This window comes from Misgurnus anguillicaudatus, chromosome 19 (genome assembly GCF_027580225.2).
Source record: "Misgurnus anguillicaudatus chromosome 19, ASM2758022v2, whole genome shotgun sequence".
Classification (NCBI taxonomy): Eukaryota; Metazoa; Chordata; class Actinopteri; order Cypriniformes; family Cobitidae; genus Misgurnus; species Misgurnus anguillicaudatus.
The window spans coordinates 47,792,894-47,819,488 of record NC_073355.2 but is presented as its reverse complement, the minus strand read 5'-3'; the positions used below and the strand labels follow the sequence as shown (position 1 = coordinate 47,819,488).

The 26,595-nt window shown below is 36.1% G+C and overlaps 1 protein-coding gene, 2 long non-coding RNA genes and 2 pseudogenes across 3 annotated transcripts in view; 3 read left to right on the top strand and 2 right to left on the bottom strand.

Annotated features, from left to right (window-relative positions):
• Window positions 1–21,134, top strand: part of LOC129436760 (sterile alpha motif domain-containing protein 9-like) — a 51,497-nt gene extending 30,363 nt beyond the window's left edge. The window contains exon 5 of the transcript XR_012359449.1: window positions 21,080–21,134. The gene's annotated coding sequence lies outside the window, so the exon portion shown is untranslated. The remainder of the gene's footprint in view (window positions 1–21,079) is intronic.
• Window positions 14–12,076, bottom strand: LOC141351216 (uncharacterized). Its single transcript, XR_012359452.1, has 3 exons — window positions 11,526–12,076; window positions 3,088–3,178; window positions 14–36 (listed from the first exon to the last, which is right to left on the bottom strand). It is a non-coding gene; the product is annotated as an uncharacterized lncRNA (long non-coding RNA).
• On the bottom strand, window positions 3,189–9,813 carry LOC141351217 (uncharacterized). The gene is made up of 5 exons (XR_012359453.1): window positions 6,012–9,813; window positions 5,751–5,832; window positions 5,598–5,633; window positions 5,322–5,412; window positions 3,189–5,184 (listed from the first exon to the last, which is right to left on the bottom strand). It is a non-coding gene; the product is annotated as an uncharacterized lncRNA (long non-coding RNA).
• On the top strand, window positions 14,788–18,896 carry LOC141350874 (sterile alpha motif domain-containing protein 9-like; annotated as a pseudogene).
• Window positions 19,431–20,922, top strand: LOC141350873 (sterile alpha motif domain-containing protein 9-like; annotated as a pseudogene).
• Window positions 21,135–26,595: the final 5,461 nt, after the last annotated feature.

Sequence of the window (26,595 nt, the reverse complement as noted above, 5' to 3'; positions counted from 1 at the left end):
TGTAGGGGTGAGATGATATCATGCATTCATAAATCACTCCAAAGGATAGAAAATCATGTTTTACATACAGTATGTAAGAAAACTCCAGGCTAATATTAGCATGTTTTGTCTTTATGTTTTATCTGTTCACCCATGACCGACAGACCCAAATCTTGTATCTCTCTTATCTACTCTTATTTGACTAAATGTTCAACGTCACTGCCACAAAACAAAAAACATTGGATGGAGTATTGGAGTATGTACTGTGCAATGAGCCAGCAAACAAAATATGGACTTTTTGTTAGCTTCTACAAACATTGACACAATCCTATTGACTTTTATTTTTACAGTTAGTAATGTATTATTAACATCCCATTCATTTGTATTCTATGCCGTCTATCTGTTTGTGCTAAAATGTATACATCTGAATGTAATGTCATAATATGTTAATATTCAGTATTTATCATTTGCATGTTTTGATGTGGCATATGTCATGATTTTAATGATTTCATGTAATTGTTGTCTATTTAGAGTTATTGTCTTTGTTAAATTTTATTGTGTGTATATATATATATATATATATATATATATATATATATATATATATATATATATATATATATATATATATATATATATATATATATATATATATATATATATATATATATATATGGGTCAAAGACGAGACGTCACCATTTTGGTGTCCGCATCAAATATAATTTACAAAAGTGATTTTACATACAAAAAACACCTATAAAATGAAAGTAAAATGTCTACTTTTATGTTTCAAATAACTTTTGTGAAAATACAATGACCAAATATGAGTTTAATAATGATCCAAAGTGTAAAATCGTCATTCAGCGTAATGGTCCGGACTATGATTTTACTAATAGATTTTTAAATAAACGTATTAAAATACCATGTTAAAAAAATATTTTCTTCCTTGGCATGTTCACATAAGTGTTGGCTGTTTTATATTAATAGGACTATGTGTTATTTTTTTGTTAAATATTGAAACAACTAGGGGACTTTTGTCCCGAATATGCAGTTTGTCAGAGGTCATTCAGTGTAACGGGATCAGGAAACCATTTTGAAATTAAATAAACAAACAATAGTCATCAAGCAGTCTGTGACATCATCAAAAGGCCCCCTGAAGACCATGTGGTGATTCAGCAAGGTAAGTTTATTGCCCTTAATTATTTGATAATTTCACCTTTTCATAGTGTGGTATCTTGAGTTACAAAAACGTCATTCAGTGAAATGCAAAAAAACACTTTTATTGTTATATTTTTTGAAAAATAAGTAGATGTTGTGAATAATGATGATAAACCTTTCTGGTCAAGTTCACTGTTTGATATAGGTATCTAGTTGTTAACTTCTAATATTAGCTTAAGTAAAAGTTTCGTCATTCAGGGTAATGTTTTGTCATTCGGTGTAATGCAAATTGTATGTTACACCACAGTGTCATCCATTACACTGAATGATAGTGTCACTGTTTAGATAACATTTTTAGCATTTTATTTCTATTTCAGATAAATGAGGGATGTTTAGCACAAAAAAATATATCAAACTTTATCAATATTAATGTTTAAATGTATTTTTGTCGTTATGATACTGATTTCTTTTAGATGCCCACAAACAAAGAGAAAGTTTCTAGGCACTGGCAGAAAGTTAATGCAGACCCAGTAGCTAGGGCAATGCATTTAGCAAGGAGACGAGAAAGGTATTGAGGAGTGCAATGTAAAAATAATAGGGCAGGGTTTAAAAAGATAGATTTCTCGATTTTTAATCAATTCTAATTTTGAAGAAACAATAGTGATTTGTAAATCCCAATAATCAATCTTTCAGTCTATGCTGTTTTCAGATGATGTTAATCAATATCAAATTGATTTGAAATTGAATCAAATCGTGAAATGTGTGTCCAAGCCTAGCCCTACAGAATAATAGTTTACTGCTGTTTTTAGATAGAGACTCCACCCTACCTATACCACAAGTTAAAGGGATAGTTCACCCAAAAATGAAAATTTGGTCATTATTCACTATTCTCATGTTGGTAAAAACCTGTATGATTTTTTTTGTTCTGATAAACACAAAGGAAGATATTTTGAGTAATGTTTGTAACCAAACCGTTCGTGGACCCCATTTACTTCCATAGTATTATTTTTAGTATCACACAATTTTTACGAATATGATATGCATTATGGAATAAAAATGATTATTAATTTCAGCATCTACTTCTGTGATTTGTTAAGGAATAAAATGATACAGAATAATATTCAAAACATTGCAATAATGGAAACAATGACACTATTTTTGTCAAAAATGTCATTCAGTGTAACAAACCATGGTCATTCGGTGTAACACATATATTTATGTAGAAATGAAACAATATACCTATTCTGAGCTGTACTTATTAAAGTATGTATAATAATGTGTGATCCTTCAAAAATTTTATTTGATTTGAATTGATTTTCACTTCCTTACAAAAACTTCTTGCTGACAAATGGGTAAAACCTAATGGTTTAAAGGATATTGGCGAAGTAAAATGCTTTAAAATGACAAATAGTTAGTATTTGGTGTCTGCACTGTGATCTATAAATAGAGTCTTGTAATGTGTCATCAAATAATAGTTTTTCTAAAAATGTCTAATAATATTTTTTTGCATAAAAATATTGTTACACTGAATGACATTTTAGTTGGTGTCTTCTGTACAATTCCAGTAAAAATGTGTGGTAGTAATTATTTTTTGCTCAGAAAAACATATAGTGAAACAGGACATATTCTAATGTATGTGAAAAAGACTAAATTTAAAGCTCTTTTACACTTTTATTTTTTTTATGCTTTAAACCCCCTTTTCGTCTTTGACCCATATATATATAATCCTCCTGACTGATGATAAATGAAAGGGTTCTTTATAGCACCACTGAGGTTCTATGTAGCACTTTTTAAGGCAGGGTTCTATATAGTACCAAAAAGGGTGCTGCTATTGTTACAAGCTATAGAACCCTTATTTGGTACTATATAGAACCATTTTTCTTAAGAGTGTATATTATATGACTAAATGGTTGGGGTTGAAGGTGCAGGATGAAAGGTGAAAAGACTCACTTGGTATTGAGGGATGAAGGGAGAGAAGAATCAGTGTGAAGGGTCATCTGATCAGCCAAACCGTTTCCGCCTCTGTTCATCTTGTTAGTGCCTGAAGGATTCAATTTCAATATGAACACCACATGTTAAAGGAGCCCAATCAAGTGTGATGTTTCATGCGATGAAATTTACTGCTTACAGACCATGTCAGATGATCAATTTTGTGATGCATTAACTGCTTTCATATTTCAAGAGTATTACGTTAAATGTCTTTTCATTATGACAAACCGTACATTTAAAAACTTGTGTGTACATTTATTAAATCCTTCAATATGGTAATAATGTTAATTTATTAATGAACAAGAAAGATTTATCTGTTCAAAATATTTGCATATTGCTAAATCAACCACAGTTAAGCTGTGTTTCAATTCCAAATTTGCGCAAATCCTTAGCGTTATTTCCTAATGTCAACAAAAAACTATTGCGAAAGGACAGCATTTCCATTAATCGATGATATGTGATGAAACTTAGTTTTTCCTCTTGTGATTAGTCATTCCAAACATTACGTCGACTGATTTGATAGGTTAATATCACATCCACCGCACTAGGCATTATTTTTAATCGAAGTAGTGTAGGACAGGTGGACAAGTTTTGTTTTTGGAGCTGGACCATAAAACAATAAAAAACACATTCTGTGTCTATTTTTGAGAGACGTGTTGTCTCTCTCCACAGGGGTCACGGATACACAGGAACTGATCTGTATTTCACCCCCTCTCTCTTCTCCTTTAAGGTTTTGGTTACTGGAAATATACTAAACACATGTAACATTGGGTATATCATATGTTGTGATGCTACAAAGGTTTCATCTTCATGTTTGGTGTTGTTTTAAAGGTCATGGTGCGATGGTTTAAAAGGTCTAATTTCTATAATGCTAAGAGAAAGTACACTCTTAAGAAAAATGGTTCTATATAGTACCAAATAAGGGTTCTTCAGCTTGTAACAATAGCAGCACCCTTTCTGGTACTATATAGAACCCTTTTTTAGATGGTTCTATATAGAACCTTGCCTTGAAAAAGTGCTAAATAGAACCTCAGTGGTGCTATAAAGAACCCTTTCATTTATCAGCAGTCAGGAGGATTATTTTTTTATTTGTTTTTTCTTATTTAAAGCACTTTATAAGGTTTAAAAGTTTAAAAACAGAATTGCAAGACATCAGAACATACTTTTATTTTCACTTTTTTATTACATGAGGTGTCATACAATAATAAATATGTGCATTAAAATCACAATCAGAATAAATATATTAATTATTATGCAAATATAACAAATCACTACTCAAATAAGATATGGATGTTAAATAACAGCTTCAATATTAAATAAATTAACAATAAAATTTGGCAATTAAAATCATTTTAAATAGACAACAATTACATGAAATCAATAAAATCATGACATCAACATCAAAACATGCAAATGATAATAAATCCTGAATATTAACATATTATTGACATTCAGATGTAAACACTTTAGCACAAACAGATCGATGACATAGAATACAAATGAATGGGATGTTTATAATGCATTATTAACTGTAAAAATAAAAGTCAATAGGATTGTGTCAATCTTTGTAGAATCTCACCAAACAAGTCCATATTATTTTCTTTACGGGATCATCCAATACTCCAATACTCCATCCAATGTTCTTTGTTTTGTTGCAATGATGCTGAACATTTAGACAGATAAGAGTAAGATAAGAAATGGTCTGCTATTGTCATGTTGATCTTGAGGTGCAGGCTGTGATTAACACAGATCTCCATCACCTGGCTGTGGTCATCATCATACAAGGTTGAGCATCAGGATTTGGATCTGTTGGAGATGGGAGAAAGGATAAGACATGGAGACAAAACAAGTTAATATTAGACTGGAGTTTGCTTACATACTGTATGTAAAACATGATTTGACAGAAGTTTTAATATGACTCTGCTCAAGATACCCGTTTTGTCAGTAAATGGGTGAATGCTTGGTAAAAGATTTATTTATATTTTGAATTCACTCAATTCACATAAACCACTGTTATTTAGCCAATGGCTGACCTGCAGAGCTTCACTCATGATCCACCTACAACAGATAGACAAAAATAATTCTGTTATCACAAGTAAATGTGCCACAAGATCACACACATAATCTTCAAAATGTTTAAACAGTAAATAACTATTATTTTAATGCCAGCATTGCTAGTAACATGCATACATCACCTTTAAAAACAGGATGTGTCTTTCATATCAAGCGGTCATACGCACTGCCTTCACTCCCAGCATAAGCAAGATTACCTCGCATATGAAAACTCTGAAATATCAATAAAAAAAACTAAACACATGTTGTACCACATTCTTTTCATAATTAGTTTAATAAACTTAATGTAAAATATACATGTATATGCTTTATAACAAACACTATAACAAATCATTATCCTAAGTCATTGTTAAAGCAGAGTCCTCTAAATATATCATTTAAAACAATATGAAGATTACCTGCTTTAAAGGGAATGAAGCTTACAGTATGTTGACCTGTTATAAAATAAATAAAGTACATCAAAAACACGCAAAACCTCAATTTTGCAAAATGTTTAAACAGTAAATATTATTATTTTAATGCCAGGATTGAAAGTAACATGCATACATCACCTTTAAAAATAGAATGTGTCTATATCAAGTGGTCATACGCACTGCCTTCCTTCCCAGTAAGATTACCTCACATACAAAAACTCTGAAATATCAATAAAAAAACTAAACACATGATGTACCACATACTTCTGATAATTAGTTTAATAAACTTAATGTACAATACACATGTACAGTATATGCTTTATAACACTTTAACAAATCATTATCCTAAGTCATTGTTAAAGTAGAGTCTCCTATCATTTAAAACAGTATGAAGCTTACCTGCTTTAAAGTGAATGAAGCTTACAGTATAACGTTTACCTGTTATAAAATAAATAAATTACAATAAGAACACACAAAACTTCAATTTTCAAAATGTTTTTAACAGTAAATGATGATTATTTTACTCTCTTACCTGCTTGTGATGTTAATCTGCTGGCGGTTCAGCAGGACTGATGATTCAGGGCTTTTACAGGTGAAAATAATCAAGAGGCAGCTTGAAAATAACTGACTAAATTTAAAATAAAAAAGGAGGGAAATAAAGAACCTTTTGCCAAGACAAAGAACCATTTCAGCAAAAAATGGTTCTTCAGTAAGCTATGGTTCTATATAGAACCTTTACCATCGTTTCAGAACCTTTGAAGAACCTTTTTTCTTAAGAGTGTATATTAAAGTTTACAACTTAAGACATAATCTGTACTTCTGTGATGGGTGTCAACTCATGAGGAGATCTAGATTACAGATGGTTAACAGTCCCATTTGGTGCTCCTTCAGGTCATGAGAACCGACCAATCAAATTCTGATTTGAGATGTTATTATTCTTTGTCTCATTCTGGGTATATAAGGTGGCTTGGCAAGAGACTCTGGGAAGTATTCTTTAGCAAGAATCTTCCCCACACTTTGTGTGTGTATTCAGACATTATGTAAGAAATCTTTAACAAGAATCTTCCTGCACCATTTTGGGTATATTATATTCATGATGGAAGTACTCTGTAGCCAGAGTGTCTATTGCCAGGTATGACTTTGTAACTTTTGCAACTGTTGATCATTTTAATTAATTGGAATTGAATCAAATTCTGTATGATATTGTTTAATTTATGTTTGAAGCTGAAACCTGCCTGGAATAATAAATTGTTACATTTGATTCATCTGAATTCTTCAGAAATTGTTATGACCAGTAGATTAGAAGGAGTCTGATATTACCGCAAAATAAGTATGTCAGGATATGATCACACTAGTGTTTTGATGTTGAATGGAGCAGGTAGCACATTCACCAGGACTCTCAGATTTATGTTTATCACCTGCCTTAGCAAGTTGCATGAGCGCTAAACTAAAGTAACTATTTTTATGATCGGAGCAAGCATGGAGCGGCCAGACATAAAAATATTAGTTTACCCGGTAACCTCTGACTAAGATCAGACTGACAATTTTGTGTCCGTGAGATGTACGCAAACGGCCGGCGTATGCTCTGTGCGATACCGGGTCCCTAATGAACGAATAACTAAGACTATGGGAATTAATAAATAATCAAACATCTAAATTATGATCAACAGATAATTGGAATAATGAACTAAATTCTTAGTATATTAAATTGGAGTCAGATTATAATTTAAACACAGAGATCAAAGAAATTAATTTAATCATGATATGGAATTATTCTTCTAGAAGCGCTGAGGAAGGAACGAACACGAGTCCCCTTCACCCACTCCACTTGTATCCTTCGTTGGGCTTGTGGGTGGTACCTTACAGTAGACATAATAGTATTATCCAAACATTAATGCCAAAGCCCCTTATACTTAGGACCAGCAATGTAAAAGTGTATCTTGGAGGTAATAGTACATTATTTTAAATCAGAGGAAAGCCTCTTGGGAGCAGACACGTATTGAGGTGTTTCTTGGAGGTTTTGCTTCATACCGCGTAATCTTTTAATGTAATAATTATGTAATAATTATGTGACTTACTTGCATCAGGTGACCTGAAAATGCGGAAAAAAACCTCTTTCCATTGAAGTTCTGCAAAATACACATTTTCCAATTTGCCTAAAAAGGACCTCATGTGTAAAAACTTTTTGTGATATATGGACATTTTTGACATGTTTCCATTGGCTGTTTTTTTAATTCGCAATGTCAATCTGCACAATTTAAAGTGTTATGGAAAATGCAGCTACTGACAGGATTTTGCATCGGACCTTTCTTCAAAGTAAAGTTCATTCTCAATGCCATCATAGTGCACAGCAGGAGCGATTCTACTGCCTTTTCTCAATACCAAGAACGGCAAGTTTGAATCTGCGTCCTTCATAGTGGTGACGTGGCTGTATGTATTTGTGCTGCACATATCAGAGTGTTTTACAGTGACAGCTCAAGTTTCACATTACGGCGCATGTGTCCTGCCGCCGAATCAAAGCGAACTGTACTCGAGACCACCTCTGCAAAACGTACCCAGGTAGGTACAGTACGGAGCAATCACACTAGCCAAACGAACCATGCTTTGAGGTTAAGTATTCAGGTATGGTATGGTTCGGTTCACATAATATGGGCACATCCTTAGAAAATGTGGTTTCCAAGCATTGTGATGGTAGTAAATGGGGGCAGATATTTTGAAGCCCAAAAAAAGGGCATCCATTCTTCTCAAAGGTAATCCACACAGGTTCAGTCCAATAGTATCCACTTGCAGCCCCGCAGCACCACACATATCTCAGGCCGGAAGCAAGTGGCGGGCCTGCTTTACATTACTGTATACATTATTGCCGCGTCCTACTATATATTATGATAGTAGGCGGTTTTGGATGCAGCGGGTGATTTGTCTTTAGTTTCTATTATTGTATGAACAATTAATGCAGGCCTATACTTGGCTCACACCAAGGGCTCTATCTTACACCCGGCGCAATGCAGCGCAATGCGCGACGCAAGTGTCTTTCGCTAGTTTCCACCCTAATTTTCACGTTTAGCGCTGCGTTGTTTAAATAGCAAATGCATTTGCGCCCCCTTTGCGCCCATGGGCATTCTGGTCTGAAAAACGAGGTGTGTTCAGGCGCATTGTAGGCGTGTTGCTATTTTGAGGCAACTAAAATAGACTACGCCATTGACCAACAAAAACCTGGTCTAAAGTCTAAAGTCAATGGCGCAATGTGTTTTATGTTATTTAAAGAGCGCATTAGTAATATGCGCCTATAAACGGGAGGACAACGCGGGTTTGCTTATCACAAAGTACATGAATGCGCAGCAGCACAAAAATGCTTTTAAATATGAAAGATTAAAGGATTGAATGTAAAAGATTATGATTGAGTCTCTTGGACATAAATGAGGACTGATTATAAGACGTTAGAAGGCGCAAAGAGCTGCTTTACCTGCAGCCTGATAAGTAAATAAATGCTTTGCTTTAAACAAATGCATCTGTTTTTAAATGTTTTTTTAATGCGACCTCACGGATTTATTGTATATGATGTACCTGTGGATATGGCGAGATGAGAAACATTTGTAAGTAATGCTTAAAAAAACTCTTTGCTAAAAAAACCGCTGTCCAAAGTGCTGAAACGTGAGGAGAGCCGTTTGTAATTTCTTTATCTTTCTTACATACTTGTAAATTATGTTTTGATGATATTGGATAGCCATACATTTAAAGCAATTACAAGCCTGCTTTTTTACTTCCATGACTAAAAGAAATGGGTTTTAAAGGTTTTAATAAAAAAATAAAAATTTCAATATAAGGGAAAAACAACACAATTATTTAACATTAATCTTAAACTGGGGATCTTCTACCTCCGCTTAGTTTTTCAGTTTACAAAGTCCGTCATCTAAATAGGGATTAGACATAGCGCCAGCGCAACTTGCTTTTAAAGGGAATGAGAGCTGAGACTCTCATTGGTTTACTGCACGTTACGCCCAAAATACTCCCATTACAAAAGGACCTACCCTTTTTGACCATGCGCTCGGCGCAAAAACGATTTTTCCCGTCGTTAAATTAGCAAAAGTGGATTCGGACACGCCCATTTAGACGTTGCGCTGTGCGCTTTAGACAATGCGCTTAGATCGTTAAAATAGGGCCCCAAGTGTTTATCGTAACCCCAAAATAACGAATGTGTGCACATTTTATTATTAATCGTGTGTTTATCGTTTTGTGTGTGTGTGTGTGTGTGTGTGTGTGCGCGTGTGTGTGTGTGTGCGTGTGCGTGTGTGCGTGTGTGTGTTTTATTTCTGCTGACAGTTTGTTTATTTTTAGATTCAGTGTTGTAAATGGCCATTTGTGGGGCTTTGTTTTTTCTTTATTGTGCTTTTTAATGCATAGATCTAATATTTCAAATAATTATTGTTTATATTATTCTAGAGCACATAAGACGAACAAGCACCACACAGTTGCTGTAAGGTAGGCTATTTGTTGTTGTTGTAGATGTTGCAAATGTTAAATTTGTATGAAATATTAAAACTGAACTATTATCTAACGGAGGAGCTCCTAATAAATCACAACTTTCAAAGGTTCTAAAAAAAACCTCTCAGATTTTTAATTTCCATGAGTACTTGAGAGGAACATATTGATAGATATGTAAAATAAGCTTTTAGTTTTTTCTCTCACCCTAAACTTTGTATTGTGCCTTTCATAATATTTCTGCCCTCTGGTGAATCACTTTGGTGTCTTTCTTTCCTTGCTTTGGATAAAAGTGTCTGCTAAATGTAAATTGGATAAAATGTTCTATTTATTTATGTTGAAATGTTTGTTCATATGAAAAGTACAAGTATCACTTTTTAATGTTTAGCCTATCTGATTTTTTTAAAAAGAAAAGCTTGACATTAAACTTTTATACCCTGTGTCTTTAAGAATTTGTTACCTAATGAAGAGTAAGTAGACACTGATGATGAACATGGAGTAAATATTATATCTTAATACTCAAATGTGAAACACTATGCAATGATGTTGCATTAGTTAACTACATGAAATTAAATGATAATAAATTAACATATTCAATTATGTTTTAGTCAATTTAGATACACTGTATTAGAAATTACGGTATTACTGGGTATTACTGGCAACTAGCTGCCCATAACTTACTGTAGATTTTACATTTATGTTATTTACTGGCAACATTTTGTTCAAAGTTATGAACATGAAACATTTTCAGACTTTATCTTCTACAGTAAGTTACTGGCAACCAGATGCAAAATTACAGCAATTTTTTACAGTGTATTGTTTTCAAATATTATACATAAAAATTCCATTAAAATTGATCTTAAAAAAGGAACGCTACAAAATCCATGTATGGTTCGACATCATTTCCAGCCTGAGATGGGTGGCCTGAAATGTTGGGCACTGCAGGGCTGCAGCTGGATAAATCTCCTTCAGTGTGTTAATAAAGGCCTTCTGAGGCCAATCTGTGTGATTTTGTAAGAAAACATTTGGGTTGTGCTATTGACAAGCCAACCACAGACGATGAAAAGCAACCACAAGACCCTGACTGCTAAACCTCATTTCACACAGCGGTTATCCATGATTGCTGTCTGGCATTTCTCTATCAAACCAACTTCATATGCATAGAGATAAGAGTTTCAGTATATCTTGCTTGTAATTGACAACAAGCCGTTGAATTATTTGAAAAAATGCACACCCGATGTGGCACGACATGCTCTTACTTTCACATACTTAGGTTAAGACAAGATTATTACTCAAAAAGTATGTAAAAAGACAAAATGAACGACACATATTAATAAAATAACATTATACAAATGAATTTAAGTGAAAATATAACTATAAAAAAGATAATCAAGATAAAAATAAAGACAAAAGAGAGACAAAGAAGAAGCTTACCACGTCAGCCTTGTAGTGTCAACAAAGGAAGTTAAGTCAGCAAAGGAAATTACGTCAGCTAAAGAAGTTACGTCAGCTAGCCCACACAAACATCTGTCTTGCCTACGTAATCAGTATGGTCAAAGACATTATTCACATTTTCTTTTACTACAATTTATACATTGGTCAAAAGCAATCTGAGGTGGGCTATGTTTTTCAGTGGTTCTGGTTTGAGGCAAAGCCCTTTAGAAAGAGAGTTCAGATAATGGAGAGTCCATAAAGCTCGGCCGTCATGTGATTTATGGAGACTCACAGTGAGCCACTGAAATACACAGAGTTTGAGGCAAAGTGCTGTGATTTTTCTTAATTAATAGTCAAGAAATGCATTGATTTACAATATTTAAATAATCACATAAATGTGTGTATTGTATTTTTATGTAGTTCTATTGACAATGTCTCTTGATGAATAAAATTCACTAATATATGAAGTTAAGCGTGGTCAGCTGCTGGTATGTGCCTTGTTAACATGTTTTACACTGCCTCATACAACTTTAAAGCTTTAAAATGCATCACATTGGGTAGGATGTAAGCTTATGTTTATGCATGTTTATGTATGTTTATAATGTAGCCTACAATTGACTGTGTGCTGTTTATATATCTTGTGTCTGTTTGATTTATAAATATATAAAGAACAAGATTTAAAAAAAGACTCATAAAGCACTTTTTCATTTAATTTATTTTTAAATTATAATAATAGCCCTGGCTCACTGTCATTTTCTTTTTGTTGAACATCTGATGGGAGATGCCATCATCATCATCACTTTTAATTATTATTAATCCCTGAACATATTAATATATGCATTTTATAAATAAATAAAATTATTGCATTTAATTTAATTAACCAGCAGAATCACAGTACTATGGAGCCCCTAAGGGGACATGGAGCAAAAATTAAATAAAGTTTAGTTTCGTGTGCTATTCTTCTTCTTCTTGAATTATTAACAGGGGTTTGTGTGTACAGGGGAAGCTCACAGTTGTTTGACCGTGAAACATGACTGCGAACTTGATCTTTGCCACGATTATGTGAGATTTTTTTCGAGCATACACCGTTTTGGAATTCTGTTTAGCTGCACATGTGATATTATGTTCAGGATTGGTATGGACTATAAACTGTGGATGAATGAACAATGGAACTATGGTGACTGTATCAAATGCCTGTTCCAATACAAGACGCACAAGTCAGCATATAAGCATACAAGTCCTGCAACCGTGAAGGTCATCACACCACTGATCTACTGACCGTCCTTCTACGAGATGCCTAGCCGATGCTTGACCAGCGACCACCGGCGGAACCAGTTTAATTCGCTTATATATATAAATAAAGCGATAATATATATATATATAAATATATGTATATGTATATATATGTATATATATGTATATATGTATATATAATATGTATATATGTATATATAATATGTATATGTATATATATATATGTATATATATATATATATATATATATATATATATATATATATATATATATATATATATATATATATATATATATATGTATGTATATATATATATATATGTATATATATATATATATGTATATATGTATATATGTATATATAATATGTATATATGTATATATAATATATATATATATGTATATATAATATATATATATATATGTGTATATATATATATATATATATATATATATATATATATATATATATATATATATAATATATATATATAATATATATAATATATATATATATATATATATATATATATATATATATATATATATATATATATATATATATACACTGTAAAAAAAATCTGTAAAAAAACGGCAGCAAAGTCGCCAGAGAAATTCCGTCAAATTACGGTAAAAAATGTTTTTCAAAATTACATACAAAAACCGTAAAAATACAGAGAATCTTTTACAGTCCTAATTCATTAAATTACAGAATGTTACTGTTAATAATTGTTATAAAACTGTAGAAAAACAGATAAATTATGTGAAAATACATGAAATACAACTACTTTTCAGGTCAATCCCTGTAAATATACGGCTTTTATTAGTTATTTTATTAAATTGCTCTGTATTTATACAGTAATATTATTTTGAAATACAGTTTATCTTTGTAAAATAACTAAAAAACACCTGTATAAAAACATATTAAGTATGTAGGGTTTTTCCCCTCCTAGGAGTTTTCCCCCGGACTAGCCAGGAGGGTTTTTCTCCTAGGGGGGGTTTTCATCCCCTGGAGAGTCCGCCTTTACTGTATACGTTACAATATTACTATGCTCATTTTTCTATGCTTTTCATACATCTATTAATGTAAAGCTGCTTTGAAACAATTTACTATTGTGAAAAGCGCTATATAAAAAAAATTGAATATAAAGAACATTTGCCTTTATTGACACGAGTTAATTAATTCCTCACTGAACACGATTCGCCTCTGATTTTAGTGGAAAGTCATTACAATCTTTGTGCATTACCGCCATCTACTGGATTGAGTAACATAGTTCTTTGTTACCCTCTTCAATTTTTCTCTCTCTTCAGAGTACTGCCTACATATCAGAAGTACATGCTCCAAGGTTTCTATTTCCATTCAATATGGGCACATTCCTGTCTCATGTTTCCCCATTAGGCTATGTGTAAGCTGCTGTTCAGTCTTGTATGGGGAGCCAGGTTCCTCTTGTCCTGAAAGTGAGCTGATCATTTTAACTGTTACATTCTGTTGAATACTATATAAATGTCTACCTTTTTCCCTTTATCTTGCCAGAGTTTATGAATACCATTTAATTATTATTTTCAATTCTAATATGCCCTTAATAACTGTGTGCACTGGAACCCAAGTGAACTGTAATATTAGTTTCTGTTAATTTATCCTAAAAATCATCTGATGAACTTCATCTAAAAGATCCTGTCTACATGCAGATTACCCACTCTGGATACTGATTCCCATGTCATCTGCTTCAGTGACAGTGGTTCAAGTGTTGAGGTGTCCTTGAGCAAGACATCTAACCCCAGCCGCTCCCGGCGAGCTGGATGGCGCCTTGCATGGCTGACACCGCCGTCGGTGTATGAGTAAATGGGTGAATGTGAGGCAAATTGTAAAGCGCTTTAGATGGCCATTGGTCTATGAAAGCGCTATATAAATGCAGTCCATTTACCGTTTATTGCTGTTCCATCCAAAACTACTGTTCACAGTGCGACTATATTCCCAGCATTCTTTTAACACCAGTTTTGTAGGAAATGGCTGTTATTAAGGTCAGAGGTTACTTTCATACATATAGAATATCACCACCCAGTGGCTTAGAAATTAAGTAAGGGATAATGTAGAGGCAGCCGGTAGTTATCTTGAAATAAGCCCCGACAGTGTGATCAGGACCCCGCTTATTACACGGCTACTTGCCACATAAGAAAAAAACTGGACATGAATATGAATTTGAAACATTTTATTTGCAAATTTGTTTTAAATTAACATTTTTATCCTTCCGCGAAACTTTGCACAGATGCATAAAATGATCATAATACCTTAAGATCCTGTGCTTCATACTTGTCTGTCTCCATTTTTTTCTCTTTTAGCCAGTCTTTGAGAAGTTTTAATGCCCATTCTGTATTTCTTTGTGTGTTGACTTCGTAGCTGTCATGCTCTATTTTGTCAAGTTCAGTCTCAGTAAGCTCTCTCTTGTCGTTGTTCGTTCTTCTATCCACTGTTTAAATGTTTTGTTTTTTCCGTACATGTTAAAATTAATGTCAAAATTGTCCATTCTTAATTGTGGTTGTCCAGTGTTTGTCACAAGATGGCGCCAAACAGTAATCTTTATTGGTCTTTATTGGCGCGGAGCGATTTTAATCGTACAAGTAGTACCGGCTATGCGTTATTACTTTGGAGCGGTTATTATTTGAAAAGAACGAACCTGCAAATGTCTCAACTGACCAATCAGAATCAAGCATTCCAGAGAGCCGTGTAATAAACTAGACTAAACTACACTGGAAAGTAGTACTGAGTACAGAATTTCTACAGTGTATGTTGTCTCCCAAAACCAGTGTCATTTTTGTCACATCCAAAACGCATGCATGTTTCACTCATCTAAAATAGAAGACTTGAGCATAGAGACTGATATCTGTTGTCTGCAGGTCGCACGCCGGCCGTGCAGCTCAGCGTCGCGCCGCGTCACGCAGTGGCGTAGCGTCTGGGCATGCAGGGTATGCACGTGCAAATGGGCCCAGGCCAATAGGGGGCCCGCCCCAGCTTTTAATTAAAACATAAATATATTTTTGTATGCATATCATGTTTAGTGATTTCTTATTTCTCCATAATGTCTAATTTCTCCATCATTTCTTGTTTGCGTTTATTCTTTTTTTTGCACTCCGCGGCTGCTGTAGACTACTACGCTATCATTTTTTTACATGACGCATCGCCACGCCAAAAAAAAAAGAAAACACAGTGTGAGAGGTTAATATAGCGGCAATCTACATGAACATTAAGGATGGACAAATATAAACATAAAAGTGGGGCCTTAAAGAGAAAAGAGAAGGCGGAGAAGTTAGTCACGAGTCAAAAACTACCTAAAACATTTTGTTTTTCATTACTTAAATCTACCCTTTAAAGTAAAATAGTAAAGTAAAAATATTTGACTACCTTATTAAAAGTATATGTTGTGTATATGTATAACAGTATATGTATAATAGACCTGCGCGGCAACGGGCAAGGTTGGGGGGGGGGCTTTGGCTTAAGGGGGCCCGTAAATTTTTTTTGCATATGGGCCCGGGACTGACTTGCTACGCCACTGGCGTCGCGTCTAGGACAACTCGGAGGTATTGTACACCGGAAGTGTACATTAAATAGCGCAAGCTTAGTTAGATAGCGTCTACTTAAAAATGCAAAATATACGCTAGCAGCTAATGTTAATCGCTAAAGATTTGGAACAAATATAATGTTATTTAATGTTAAACTATGTGAGTGCCGCTGTGTAGCGCGACAGGTATTTGAGCAACTTCCTGAGTCAAAGCTGGGTGGCACCGGTGTGCGTTTATTCATAGAAAATAAAGTGTTGGATTTTTTTAGAATGGCACAGGACTGAGCTGCGCGGCCGGTGTGCGATTCCCTTTTTCATCAGGGGCCAGTTGCATAAAGCCGTGATGTTAAGACTGCGTCTTAAGAATGAGTCTGACTACATAGCAATTAGTTAAGGCTTATCAGTATTATTATTTGTATTTAAATTAAATCTACCTTTCTATATAACATAAACAGATATGATCAGTCTTTTTTCCCTTTGCTTGTCTATATATAATTTATTTATTTATAATTATATTATTCTCATGCCCACTCTCCCAATACAAAAACAAAACACGAAAGCAGAAGTTTGCCTCGTTCATATCGGTCGTTCACGGTAAAAATACTATTATGCATGACAACACAATAAAAATAAAAAATCAGTTGGAAAGGAAATATTACTTACGTAACTTAGACATAACTGGATTGGAAATAAGCTGATAAACTGGGTTGCGAGGGAGGATGGACAACAGTTCGTTTTAACGACAGTGTGTTTGAAAGCATTTACTTCCAGACACTAGGGGGAGCTCGTAAAGAAATAATACGCAGACTTGCCTGGTTTCCCTTAAATGACTAACTTTTAAGACGAGTCTTAAAGGTTTATGCAACCGGCCACAGGTGTTTAGAAAACTGCAAACCGTTTGTTCAATGTATTGGTAATGACTGCATTCTTGTGTCACATCCATAACTCTGAAACGACTCTTATGTTGTTGTTTTTTAGATTTAAATGCAAAATTCTGATTGTCTTAAATTATTGTGTTTACAGTTTTAATTCTAATATAAATTTATTTATTGTTTCATTTAATGTTCACATCTGAACATCACAACATAATGTTAACTTTATGAAATTAACATTGGTAGTTGAACATTGGAGAGTTGATATCTCTAAAAGATGCATTTCTGAACTGAGTTTTGCTGAAATCAATGGAACGGTGCTCAGTCTCTGCTCAAAGACTCATAAATCAGTAAAGGTTTCTGCCTGGTGTTGGTGACAGTAGGGTTGGGTTGTCAAGGAAGACTGAGGATACCTTAGATTTGCTAAGCATTCTCTCTGTACATGAATATGATGGAGGAAATGAGGACAAACAAGGAGTTGAGGAGAGATCTTGCAGAGGAGGGAAAGTGTCTTGGTGGAATTTTTATTTCTCTGAACCTGAGAAATAAGTGTCACTCATCGAATGGGATAAGGTTGATTACATTGTTAAAACCATCATTCCAGAACAGCTCAATAAGAAGACAACTTGTGTGTTCTTCCACATATTTCATCTTCCACAGCGAGGAGTAGCTGAACAGGTAGTGCAGTTACTAACATACAAGGCAAAAGAGCAACCAGGCCGACTTCCTGTTTTGCTCATGATTGATTTAAATTTTGAAGACCGTGATGTAGAAAATCTTGAGCAGAAAATTGAGGAGGAGTGTCTGAAACAAAACATTTCTTCAAAGTCTCCACAAGTCATTCTTATCAACTGTATGAGAGTTGAGTCCCGTGAACAGGCTGAAGAAAATAATGTCACTGTTTTCTTGGGTGACAGTTTATCTGAGAGGGAGCAGGAACAGTTTGATGCAATGCAGGAAAAGTTTGAGAGGACCAACACAAACACAGAAACATTTCATGGGTTCATGTTTCTAAAAACAAACTCTTCACATAAGTACATAGAGGATGTTGTGGAAAATACTCTGAAATGCTTCAACTTTCAACACAAACATGCTCAACTGTTTGCCGTTCTTGTCCTCTTGGATGTATACTGCAGGAATGCATCACTGTCAGTTAGCGCATGTGAGGAGTTTCTTCATCTACAAACAACAGAAAGCTGTCAGTCCTGCATTTGAGATTTGATCTCTCTTCTCAGTCTATTCTAAAGTTATCTTTGAGGGTGTGAGGGTGATTAATTCAAGTATAGCTCAACACTGCTTGGAAGAACTTACAGCTACTCATGGAGTAACAAAAGCAGAGATCATTAATATCCTGCTCACAGCAGACTTATTTAATGATTGCTTTCTGGGGAAACAAAAACTAATGTCTGATGTGCAAAGTGTCATGGTTCTGCCCTGTTGTCCTTGTTCTACCCTAGTTTTGAGGCAGGATCATGACAGGCCCATGTTTTGTGTGCTAGCACATGGTCTTTTGTTTGGGCTGTGTGCTTGCGTATCTAGTCTCCTGACCCCGCCCCCTCATCTCCTTGTTATGCTGCGTTCCAGGCAGGTTTTTAAACCCGTGAGTTACGACTTCAAAACCACGACTCACGACCCTATGCATTCCAGGCATCCTGTAACTCGTGTTTTCACAACCTTCTACCGGTGAAAGTGCACTGGAACGGCAGTCAAACCCGTGACTTCCCACCCGTGAACTCGTACTAGATCAATGTACTACCAGTTCAGAGTCGTGAGTCGTGGTTTTGAAGTCGTGAGTTAAGGGTTACAGGTTGCCTGGAACGCAGCATTAATCACCTTGTTATTGTTTGATTCATGTCACCTGTTCCCCTCTTGATTTGCTCCCCTATTTAATGCCCTTGTGTTTGCGGTCCTGTGCTCATTCGTTGTGTAAAATACCTTGTCTTTGTAAGCATTTGGGCATTGTATTCTTTGTAACAAGTCAAGTCAAGTCTTAAGTCAAGTTTATTTTCATCTAGTCTGTTTAAGGTTTTGTTAATATACTCTTGTTGTTTGCCCCCTCGTGGGTTTTTGTTTTCTATGTTTTAGTTTCTAATAAAAGTCTGTGTGTTCATCCACCACCTCCATCTGGGTTCTGACTTGCATTCCATGACAGCAAAGTTCTACAGGAAGGATATTCCAGCTACTCGCCAGGTACTATTACATAAACAAAAAAGACTTCAAAATGGCTGAGGAATGGGCAAAAATGGCAAAAGACAACTCGTATATATGTGACACAGTGGCACAGGTACTTATAAGTGAGCTGGAATATAACTTTGACGAAGACAGAGATGATCCCATAAAGCCAGACAGTTTCGAGATGTATCTTACATTGGCTGAGTCTGCAACAGATGCCTGCAATGAAACACAACAAACAGCACAAAACAGGCCCTGACTTCAAAAAGACCAAACAGTTATAATTTCTACAACACTGCTGGACATCTTGGTGAACTTCAAGTTGCAGTTAATGTCACAAATATACTGCAGAAGACGCCACTGTTTAACTCAGACGACCAGCTGCTTGGTCAAGTTCTGTCAGGTAAAATAAAGCTTGATGAATTGGAAAGGAAGCACACTAAACACAAGGCATATATTGATGTGTTTCAGAAGCATGTGTGCCATCTTCTTAATCTTAAAAAAAGAATGGAGGAGCATTTTGAATTTCTTGACAATTTAGCATGTTATCTAGAAGACAAACATGGACAAGGTGAAGGAATGTTTACAGCAGTATATCAGATTCTTCGGTGAAATGGAGCTGAGACATCTATAATATGCGTTATGATAAAAGTTGAGAAGACACAGCAATGTCTGGAGATGAACAAGGCTGTTTCTATTCTATGATTTTATTCTGTGGGCAGAAATGTAAACAACACTGTCAACCTTATCTATGCCAATGTAATTCTCATCAAAATCTACCCTGAATCTCAGTACCTTACCAGAAAGTTTGTCCAGTTCTACGTATATGTAATATTATCAAACACAGCACAACCTTCAGTGAGAGTCTGCTATTGAACTATCTTACACTTTTATTGTTATGGAAAGATCCCAACCCTAAATTAACAACTATTGCGTCACAAATAAGTAGTTTATACAATAGAAGAGTCAATAAAAGAAGGGCAGTAATCTATTTTTTCCTGGGGAATGAGAGGGGTTACAAAGGCTTGATTTCTCAGAGGGATCTACCCTACTGAAAAACCCAGCTAAAACCAGCATAAGCTGGTAGCTGGTTTTAGCTGGTTGTAGCTATGATACGGTATTCCAGCATGACCAGCTAAGTCCAGCTAGACCTGCTTAAAATGTGACCAAAACACAGCTAGACCAGCTTGCTACACCAGCAAAACCAGCTTCCTACACCATCAAAACCAGCTAAAACCAAGCTGGGGACCAGCTAAAACCAGCTTATGCTGGTCTTAGCTGGATTTTTCAGTAGGGTAAACACATGTTTAGGACCAAAGCAGAACATCGCAACTCAATGGGACAATGAAAAAACATGGAAGAAAGTGAGAGACACAGGAAAACTTTACAGAGCTTCTGGAGTAATACGCCACAACTGTATTGCGGTTGCAGATTCAGATCTAGTGGTTTATCCAATGTTTAAGAGTCAGTTACGCAAAGAATTTGGCACAAGAGTGACCTCCTTTATTGGATTGACCTTTCGCATTGGACATAGATTTTAAGTCATAAAATCATTTTAATGGTCTGATCTAATGGATTGGATTTAAATTCACAAAAGAATCATCAATTCTATTCTCCGGTCTCACACACATTAGGGCAATGGGACCAAAAAACTGTTGTTGTGTAGACATGCTATTTTTAATGTTTTACATTCTTAAGGTTTTCATTTTGTATATTTACACTGAAGAAATTCCTAGATGTAGTTTCTGAAATTATTTTGAGGTTCATATTAGGGATGGCCAGCTACCAATACTGGCATCGGGGATCAGGGCGATACTGCCCTGATATATTCATACTCTCAAAAATTTGCAGATACCACGCACCGATACCACATACATTTTGCTAAACGAAACTGGCCGCCGCGCTTGCTTTATCAGTTAGGAGGTGAACTGAGGAAAGCATAAAGTCGGCGGTTTGGGCTCATTTCATGATAAGGGAGGATGACAGCAGAAAGGCAGACTGTAACTTATTTTCAGCTAAGGTGTTGTTCACCGTTTAACATCAGCAATCTAATCAAACATCTAAAGACCCATCATAGCGCTGAATACACACAGTTTAGTAAAGCTAAAACAACTTAGCAACCAACATTAACGCAGGTTTTACAGAAGCACGAGAAGATGTCCAGAGATAATCCACGGGCACTAAAAATACTTGATGACCAGCCATTGTCGGTTGTTAAAAATATAGGATTTCGACATCATCTTGGAATACTGGAGCCGTGAGGAGAAATTCCCAGTCGGCATTACATGACAGACGCAATGCTACTGAAAGTATTTCACAAGGTGAAAAAGCACGTCAGTGGCCTATTTCGTGACGTTTCGGCTTTCGGTGTTACAACAGATATTTGGTCAAAGAGTGTCTGCCCAACGTCTCTGCTCAGTTTAACCGTACAGTGACTTGATGACATCTTTACTCTTCGCCAAGCCACCTTACAAGCAAAGCCATTCCGGGACTCACACACCAGCCAAGCTGTAGCAGGTGCATTAGATGGGATGCTTTAGACTTGGAGCATTCCAAAACCTCTGTCCAAGTTGTGCTACGAGACAACGCTAAAAATATGCTTAAGGGCATAAATAATGCTGGACTCTCCAGCCTACCTTGTGCCGCTCACACTCTCCAGCTGGTGGTCCATGAGGGTCTTTTGTCACAGAGAAGTGTTGCTGATGCATTGGCTATCGGACGCAAAATCGTCTGACATTTTAAACATTCTCCTCTAGCCTACTCCCGCCTCGAAGACATTCAATTACAGATCGGTCAGCCTGCAAAACGACTACAGCAGGACGTAAAGACACGCTGGAATAGTACGTTTTACATGAGCTCTGATTGAGCAGAAACGGCTCTGGGAATTTTTGTGTCCGAATATGAACTCCCTGATAATCTCATGGCTCACCAGTGGGCACTGCTGGAGAAGGTGGTGACTGTTTTGGGTTTGTTTGAGGAGTTAACACGAAAAGTTAGCTCTTCTGATGTTATGGCAGCAGATGTGATTCCTGCCGTCACTGTACTGCAGAGATTTCTGTCTAGAGAGAACGACGATGACCATGGCATCAAAACTATGAAAGGGACCTTTGCTGCAGCTGCCATAAGAGGCAAAACCTGCCTCTTATTCTCCCAAAAAGTTTGTGCCTTTATTGCTTAAAATATTTACAGTTTTCTTGCTACTCTTCTCTCAAGTCTTCATATGCATAAGACATTGTTAATGTTGATAAATCAGTTTGTTCAGAAGAATTCAGACTGAACGTTGATAAAGATATGATTCAATAAACTTATGTAATAACTTATGTAAACTCATGTTATTTTTATTATAGAACATTCTTATCATAAACTTTGTTTCCTGTTTGCATCTATCTCTTGGCTGAACAGTGGAGTTGAGTTATTTGCTCAAGATACCACATACTCACCGTCACCGACCACTTTATTAGGCACAACTTACTAGTACCGGGTTGGACCCCCTTTTGCCTTCAGAACTGCCTTAATCCTTCGTGGCACAGATTCAACAAGGTACTGGAAACATTCCTCAGAAGTTTTGGTCCATATTGACATTAAGCATCACGCAGTTAATGCAGATTTGCGCCCACAGAACTGCCGCTCACTGGATATTTTCTCTTTTTCTCACCATTCTCTGTAAACCCTTGAGATGGACGGTTATTTGTGAAAATCCTAGTAGATCAGTAGTTTTTTTTAATACTCAGACCAGCCCGTCTGGCACCAACAACCATGTTACGTTCAAAGTCATTTAAATCACCTTTCTTCCCCATTCTCACGCTCGGTTTGAACTGCAGCAGATCGTCTTGTATGGATCATGTCTACATGCCTAAATGCATCGAGTTGCTGCCATGTGATTGGCTGATTAGAAATTTGTGTTAACGAGCAGTTGGGCAGGTGTACCTAATAAATGGCCGGTGAGTGTATACATACAGTACTGTATAGTGATGGGAAAAACGAAGCTTTTCAAAGCTTCGAATCAATTGAACCATTTGCTTCGAAAATTTCTTCAGTTTTTCGAAGCAGTTCGAAACCCACACACGCTGGCGACCCCTGCTGGTCAAAATAGTGTAAAAGCAGATGTGTACAAACATTTTACACTTTTTTTTTACAAAATAATAGCAAGATTTGTATTAAAATATGTTTAAAAAATTATTTAACTTAATTAAGACAGTTAAAAGTGTATTCTGTGTTTTTAGTTTTATTTAGGGCAAACAAATGATTAAAACTAACTATCCTATAATTATGCACATTTTTGTCATTAAATCTTTCTATAAACAAAAAGTAAACAAAATGGTGTTATTAGTCAGAAGGATACATGTTTTATGAACTTTCATAATAAAACTGATCCGAGTTCACCTAAACATATTAGACACTGGTCATATGATCAACTCCCCCTAGTGGTGAACCATTGGATTTTCGAAACGTTTCGAAACAGTTTTGACGTAATGAAGCCTCGTTTGCTAAAATCACGTGACTTGGGCCAATTTGAAACAAGCTCCGAACCACTGATTCGAAACAAAAGATTCGTAAATGTTTCTCAGTGCTTCGAAAACGACCATCACTACTGTATACCCACATACCAGAGATGTTCACAAGTCTCTGAGCTCGAGTCAAGTCTGAAGTCTTTGAGCTTGAGTCCGAGTCAAGTCCGAAGTCTTTGAGCTTGAGTCCAAGTCAAGTCTGAAGTCTCTGGGCTCGAGTCCAAGTCAAGTCTCAAGTCTCGTTGTAACAAATAAGAATCTAATAACAAATAAAGAAATTATAAACATTTATAAAAAAGAACAAAGTTGCACATTAAGTAAGGTCTAAAATTAGCATTAGGTACAGAAATTAAATTAAATGGATAATAACACTGTCTTTATTGTACAAATTAAATATTATTATTATATTTTTGAGCAATAGATGTGATTTTCTGTTAGTCTTGGGTTGTTTGATCAACATAAATGACACAGACTTAAGTAGGTTAATTGAGGTTACTGTCTCTTTATTAAGAACAAATAAGCCCAGATTGGTTTCTGACTGGTTTCTTAAGACAAAAACAAAAATGTTTTTATTAGAAAAAGAATACTGTGAGATCATTTTGTGTGTGTGTGTGCCCTGTCAAGAAAAGAAAGATTTTATGTTGGCTTTACTTTTGAAACACTTCTCTCTGTATGTGCACTACTAAGGGCACTGAAACGCGTGTTCAAACACAGGTGGAGCGCTTCAGGAAGAAGATGCAGCAGTCGCTTCACATAAAAACGTTATATTGTTTTTCATTGCTCTATTCAGCAAATGTATGTTAATGGACTACAGTATGACACAAAGTAGCGCAACTCTGGACCTGACTGGAGCTGGACCGGACACACTTAACCGCATGTGCGTACAGAAATCTGCTCAATTGAGCGCCTTTTTGTGGTTAAATTGTTTAACCATTTAAAAAATTGCAAGCCTAAAGGCCGGGATACACTGCACGATAATTGGCTGTCCCAGACGAAAGATTGCCATCGTGAAACTATCGTCGTGATTTCTGTGATCGTGGCTCTCCATCGGTGGTCCTATGTCGTACAGTGAGAGAGGTTCAAAGACGGCCGTTTTCCCGGTCTTGCGTCCAAAGATAGCCTACGATAGTCTACATGCCTCTCGTACCCGAGTTTAAACTATACATGTCGCACAGTGTGATAAGGTAATGATCTTATAAGAGGACAAAAATCGTGCAGTGTATTCCGGGCTTTAGAAACAAGTTAATGATAAACTTACCCTATTTAAATTGCATATTAATCCGCGAATCGCATGCAAGCCGAACCGCGGATCTGTCACAGCACTACCCAAAGCTTCAGATGAGTGGGACAGCAGCAGCCGGTGCATTCGATTCGTGGCCGCGCGCGCGGAGCAGATACGTCACGTCACGTCGTGGGCAGGTTGTAGGTAACGGAGGGAGGGGTATGACAGCGAGCTCATCAGACGTTTCCTAAAAATTAACATTGTTCACGAGTCGCGCGGCTCGAGTCCGAGTTGAGTCTGAAGTCAATAGGTGTGTTCGACTTCATGCGGCGCTGCGCAGACCGATCGGTGGCTGACTTGAAGCAGTGCATTCCGGTTAGTATTTTTGTCCGACTACAGCTGGCGCTGCAGGCACGTGATTGTGTCATATGGTTTTTAAGTACCGCGAGAGCGGTTCGAGATCAGCCACCTGAGTAAGCCAGCGCAGTTCGCGAAGAGGAGCTGCACGGGCTGTAATGACGACACATCTGTTTCAAGATTGGTCGGATTCACCACATGACAACAATCACGTGTGTTTCGTGTGTCACGCCCTCAGTTCCACAAATGCTCACAAATCTTTTTATAACAGTTAAAGCTCTTTTCATGTAGTCGCGATGTTATATTGTGTCATCTTCATCAAAATAAAATGGATAAAAAACGTAGACCCCACTACATTGGTATTTAAATAATATATGCTTATGTTGAACTTTATTCTTGTAAAAACAGATGCTGTAAGCTTCTTCAGTTCCACTCATGCTCATACACGGACATTCAAAACAGTATAATTCACTTTTTATGTAGTTTACATCTTACAAATCATGTTTAATGCGATTAAATCTCGCCGATCGGTTACATCCAGCCACAGCCGATGTTGAACACACCTTTTGAGGGTCGAGTCTCAAGTCGAGTCTGAAGTCACTGTGTGTGCGAGTCCGAGTCTCAAACTCGAGTCCCCATCTCTGCCACATACACAGTTTTCCTGATAATAAAAGTAACATCAGATGATCATATGACCAGCTAAAAACAGGGTACCCATGAGTCAAAACACAATACTGGGGCACGTTCAATCTCACACCGGTGCACAACGTTTTGCTACGGTTTCCGGGTTGAACGACATGTTTCCTTGAAACGGTGTGCAACGGAATGCAACAGGTTTTAGAAGCGTTTTCTCTTGTTTGGTGGGTGTGTCCGAAATGTCAGCCCAATCAGCGGCAAGATGTATAAAACCACGCGATAGTAAAGAGACAGCTCGCTCAATGGTTTCAAGTTGGAATGTTGTCTTTCATTCTGGACGGCAAGGTCAGTGACTGTAACATCAAGGGTATTTTACAGTATTAAACACACATTTATAACGATTTCATCAGGCTTCAAAACATTTATAAAAGATAACAAAGAATGGCCTCTCAGCTACTGTAGTTGCAACTCTTGCGTCATCACAACAGGGT